This window comes from Pan paniscus, chromosome 1 (genome assembly GCF_029289425.2).
Source record: "Pan paniscus chromosome 1, NHGRI_mPanPan1-v2.0_pri, whole genome shotgun sequence".
Classification (NCBI taxonomy): Eukaryota; Metazoa; Chordata; class Mammalia; order Primates; family Hominidae; genus Pan; species Pan paniscus.
In genome coordinates, this window is record NC_073249.2 from 131509136 (window position 1) to 131515135 (window position 6000).

The following is a 6000-nucleotide window of genomic DNA, read 5'->3' on the forward strand; positions in this document are numbered from 1 at the left end:
TAGTATTTGCTTTCTCTGGACATAAGTCAGGATACTTTTAAGAAATATGTATTCCTAGCATACTAAGAAAAGTTGCAGAGGAACTCTTTGACAGGAAACACATAAGACCAGCTCCAGTCTTCTATGACCATTGTTAGATTTTTTAAAATAGTATTAGTTTACCTTAGTATGCGCTATGTAGGGATCATGTTGTAGTTTTAGAAGCCATTGCTTCTTCCTAGATGAATGGCCTTGGGTATTTCACTTTCAGAGATCCTCATCTGAAAATGTGATGACGATGATGATGATGACAACAACAACACCTACATCTATACAAACCCACTTTACAGGAGTAGGAAGGGGCTGGGCTTGAGTACTAGCCAAGGAGCTTTGTTCTAGCATCTAGGTTCTGAGGCTGGTGGGGTCAGGATCAGAATGAGACATATTGGTGACATAGCAGGATAACAATTTGGTAGTCCTGAAGCAGGTGCCTCTTTGTTTTGTTTAAATATCTGTTCATCATTGTCTACAGGAGATGTTGAAGACTAAGGGGAAAGAGCACCTTGGGCTGCAGGCTACCAATTTCTATCTTCCTTCTTTTTCTCAGCAACTTAGCTCTTGCCAGCTATTGCTACTCAATAATTTACCTTGGGTGTCTTGTCACTCTCCCCTCCAAAGTAGCTTATCTGTATTTTTCTTACAAGATATACAGTACCCTCCCTGAGACGAGTTATGGAAATATCATCTTTCTCCATGTTTTTATATTTCCAGGTATAGTTTAGACCACAAGTGTATTTTGATGCTTTGAATTATTGGCACTCCAGTAAATGGCCCTACTGATCTCCCAATTTAAGTGGCATCTGGGTAGGATTTCCTCCCTGGCAACTATCCAGCTGAACTGACCTTCCAATTTAATTTGGTTCTGGTTGGGTTATCCTGCCAGATCAGCCACATAACTGCAGAGTGAAGAGCAGCCAAAGTCTTGGCATTGTGGGTCCAGCTGGGATGAACAATACCAATTAACAAATTGAAAAGACAAAAGTAGAGTTGAAAGTGAAAGACAATAGTCTTTGATGCTGGGACTGAGGAACTATAATCAAGCAGAAGCAGGTCAGGAAAGAAAGATGTGTGTCGCCATACCTGGGTTTTGGGCAATTGCGATCGATGGTTCAGCAGTGTCCTGGGCTTGTCTGAACTTACTAGTGACTCCAAGGTGAATCATTGCATTAGGATGACTTAAAGGTTGAAGAAGACATGTTCCAGGGGTGTTGTGGGAACTAAGTAAGATAGAAAGAAAGCAAGCTAAGAAAGGCTCTTGTAATGCCTACACCACTGAGCAAATGCTATGATTACTACCTCATCTGTCGTAATTACCGATGTCTCTCAACTCCAATTTGCTCAACACTTGGTCCTCTTACAGAATACAATTAACGAGAGAGAGAGAGAGAGATGAACAAGCATCACGGGATTGGGATTCAGACAGAGCTGGATTCCAATCCCATCCTCAAAATCCAAAACTATGAAAACCGTGGAAGACAACCTAGGCAATACCATCCTGGACATAGGAACAAACACAGATTTCATGACAAAGGCCAAAAGCAATCGCAACAAAAGCAAAAATGGACAAGATAGGATCTTTTGCATAGCAAAAGAAACTATCAACAGAGTAAACAGACAACCTAGAGAATGGGAGAAAATTTTTGCAAACTATGCATCCAACAAAGGTCTAACATTCACCATCTATAAGAAACTCAAGGGGGAGGAGCCAAGATGGCCAAATAGGAACAGCTCCGGTCTACAGCTCCCAGCGTGAGCGACGCAGAAGACGGGTGATTTCTGCATTTCCATCTGAGGTACCAGGTTCATCTCACTAGGGAGTGCCAGACAGTGGGCGCAGGTCAGTGGGTGCGCGCACCGCGCGCAAGCCAAAGCAGGGCGAGGCATTGCCTCACTCGGGAAGCGCAAGGGGTCAGGGAGTTCCCTTTCCAAGTCAAAGAAAGGGGTGATGGACGCACCTGAAAAACGGGTCACTCCCACCCGAATATTGCGCTTTTCAGACCGGCTTAAAAAACGGCGCACCACAAGACTATATCCCACACCTGGCTCGGAGGGTCCTACACCCACGGAGTCTCGCTGATTGCTAGCACAGCAGTCTGAGATCAAACTGCAAGGCGGCAGCGAGGCTGGGGGAGGGGCGCCCGCCATTGCCCAGGCTTGCTTAGGTAAACAAAGCAGCCAGGAAGCTCAAACTGGGTGGAGCCCACCACAGCTCAAGGAGGCCTGCCTGCCTCTGTAGGCTCCACCTCTGGGGGCAGCAGACAGACAAACAAAAAGACAGCAGTCACCTCTGCAGACTTAAATGTCCCTGTCTGACAGCTTTGAAGGAGCAGTGGTTCTCCCAGCACGCAGCTGGAGATCTGAGAATGGGCAGACTGCCTCCTCAAGTGGGTCCCTGACCCCTGACCCCCGAGCAGCCTAACTGGGAGGCACCCCACAGCAGGGGCACACTGACACCTCACAAGGCAGGGTATTCCAACAGACCTGCAGCTGAGGGTCCTGTCTGTTAGAAGGAAAACAAACAAACAGAAAGGACATCCACACTGAAAACCCATCTGTACATCACCATCATCAAAGACCAAAAGTAGATAAAACCACAAAGATGGGGAAAAAACAGAACAGAAAAACTGGAAACTCTAAAACGCAGAGCGCCTCTCCTCCTCCAAAGGAACGCAGTTCCTCACCAGCAACGGAACAAAGCTGGATGGAGAATGATTTTGACGAGCTGAGAGAAGAAGGCTTCAGACGATCAAATTACTCTGAGCTACGGGAGGACATTCAAATCAAAGGCAAAGAAGTTGAAAACTTTGAAAAAAATTTAGAAGAATGTATAACTAGAATAACCAATACAGAGAAGTGCTTAAAGGAGCTGATGGAGCTGAAAATCAAGGCTCAAGAACTACGTGAAGAATGCAGAAGCCTCAGGAGCCGATGTGATCAACTGGAAGAAAGGGTATCAGCGATGGAAGATGAAATGAATGAAATGAAGCGAGAAGGGAAGTTTAGAGAAAAAAGAATACAAAGAAATGAGCAAAGCCTCCAAGAAATATGGGACTATTTGAAAAGACCAAATCTACGTCTGATTGGTGTACCTGAAAGTGATGCGGAGAATGGATCCAAGTTGGAAAACACTCTGCAGGATATTATCCAGGAGAACTTCCCCAATCTAGCAAGGCAGGCCAACGTTCAGATTCAGGAAATACAGAGAACGCCACAAAGATACTCCTCGAGAAGAGCAACTCCAAGACACATAATTGTCAGATTCACCAAAGTTGAAATGAAGGAAAAAATGTTAAGGGCAGCCAGAGAGAAAGGTCGGGTTACCCTCAAAGGGAAGCCCATCAGACTAACAGCGGATCTCTCGGCAGAAACCCTACAAGCCAGAAGAGAGTGAGGGCCAATATTCAACATTCTTAAAGAAAAGAATTTTCAACCCAGAATTTCATATCCAGCCAAACTAAGCTTCATAAGTGAAGGAGAAATAAAATACTTTACAGACAAGCAAATGCTGACCGATTTTGTCACCACCAGGCCTGCCCTAAAAGAGCTCCTGAAGGAAGCACTAAACATGGAAAGGAACAACCGGTACCAGCTGCTGCAAAATCATGCCAAAATGTAAAGACCATCGAGACTAGGAAGAAACTGCATCAACTAACGAGCAAAATCACCAGCTAACATCATAATGACAGGATCAAATTCACACATAACAATATTAACTTTAAATGTAAATGGACTAAATTCTCCAATTAAAAGACACAGACTGGCAAGTTGGATAAAGAGTCAAGACCCATCAGTGTGCTGTATTCAGGAAACCAATCTCAGGTGCAGAGACACACATAGGCTCAAAATAAAAGGATGGGGGAAGATCTACCAAGCAAATGGAAAACAAAAAAAGGCAGGGGTTGCAATCCTAGTGTCTGATAAAACAGACTTTAAACCAACAAAGATCAAAAGAGACAAAGAAGGCCATTATATAATGGTAAAGGGATCAATTCAACAAGAGGAGCTAACTATCCTAAATATATATGCACCCAATACAGGAGCACCCAGATTCATAAAGCAAGTCCTGAGTGACCTACAAAGAGACTTAGACTCCCACACATTAATAATGGGAGACTTTACACCTCACTGTCAACATTAGACAGATCAACAAGACAGAAAGTCAACAAGGATACCCAGGAATTGAACTCAGCTCTGCACCAAGTGGACTTAATAGACATCTACAGAACTCTCCACCCCAAATCAACAGAATATACATTTTTTTCAGCACCACACCACACCTATTCCAAAATTGACCACATACTTGGAAGTAAAGCTCTCCTCAGCAAATGTAAAAGAACAGAAATTATAACAAACTATCTCTCAGACCACAGTGCAATCAAACTAGAACTAAGGATTAAGAAACTCACTCAAAGCCGCTCAACTACATGGAAACTGAACAACCTGCTCCTGAATGACTACTGGGTACATAACGAAATGAAGGCAGAAATAAAGATGTTCTTTGAAACCAACGAGAACAAAGACACAACATACCAGAATCTCTGGGACACATTCAAAGCAGTGTGTAGAGGGAAATTTATAGCACTAAATGCCCACAAGAGAAAGCAGGAAAGATCCAAAATTGACACCCTAACATCACAATTAAAAGAACTAGAAAAGCAAGAGCAAACACATTCAAAAGCTAGCAGAAGGCAAGAAATAACTAAAATCAGAGCAGAAATGAAGGAAATAGAGACAAAAAACCCTCCAAAAAAATCAATGAATACAGGAGCTGGTTTTTTGAAAGGATCAACAAAATTGATAGACCGCTAGCAAGACTAATAAAGAAAAAAAGAGAGAAGAATCAAATAGACACAATAAAAAATGATAAAGGGGATATCACCACCGATCCCACAGAAATACAAACTACCATCAGAGAATACTACAAACACCTCTACGCAAATAAACTAGAAAATCTAGAAGAAATGGATACATTCCTCGACACATACACTCTCCCAAGACTAAACCAGGAAGAAGTTGAATCTCTGAATAGACCAATAACAGGAGCTGAAATTGTGGCAATAATCAATAGTTTACCAACCAAAAAGAGTCCAGGACCAGATGGATTCACAGCCGAATTCTACCAGAGGTACAAGGAGGAACTGGTACCATTCCTTCTGAAACTATTCCAATCAATAGAAAAAGAGGGAATCCTCCCTAACTCATTTTATGAGGCCAGCATCATTCTGATACCAAAGCCGGGCAGAGACACAACCAAAAAAGAGAATTTTAGACCAATATCCTTGATGAACATTGATGCAAAAATCCTTAATAAAATACTGGCAAACAGAATCCAGCAGCACATCAAAAAGCTTATCCACCATGATCAAGTGGGCTTCATCCCTGGGATGCAAGGCTGGTTCAATATACGCAAATCAATAAATGTAATCCAGCATATAAACAGAGCCAAAGACAAAAACCACATGATTATCTCAATAGATGCAGAAAAAGCCTTTGACAAAATGCAACAACCCTTCATGCTAAAAACTCTCAATAAATTAGGTATTGATGGGACGTATTTCAAAATAATAAGAGCTATCTATGACAAACCCACAGCCAATATCATACTGAATGGGCAAAAACTGGAAGCATTCCCTTTGAAAACTGGCACAAGACAGGGATGCCCTCTCTCACCGCTCCTATTCAACATAGTGTTGGAAGTTCTGGCCAGGGCAATCAGGCAGGACAAGGAAATAAATGGTATTCAATTAGGAAAAGAGGAAGTCAAATTGTCCCTGTTTGCAGATGACATGATTGTTTATCTAGAAAACCCCCATTGTCTCAGCCCAAAATCTCCTTAAGCTGATAAGCAACTTCAGCAAAGTCTCAGGATACAAAATCAATGTACAAAAATCACAAGCATTCCTATACACCAACAACAGACAAACAGAGAGCCAAATCATGAGTGAACTCCCATTCACAATT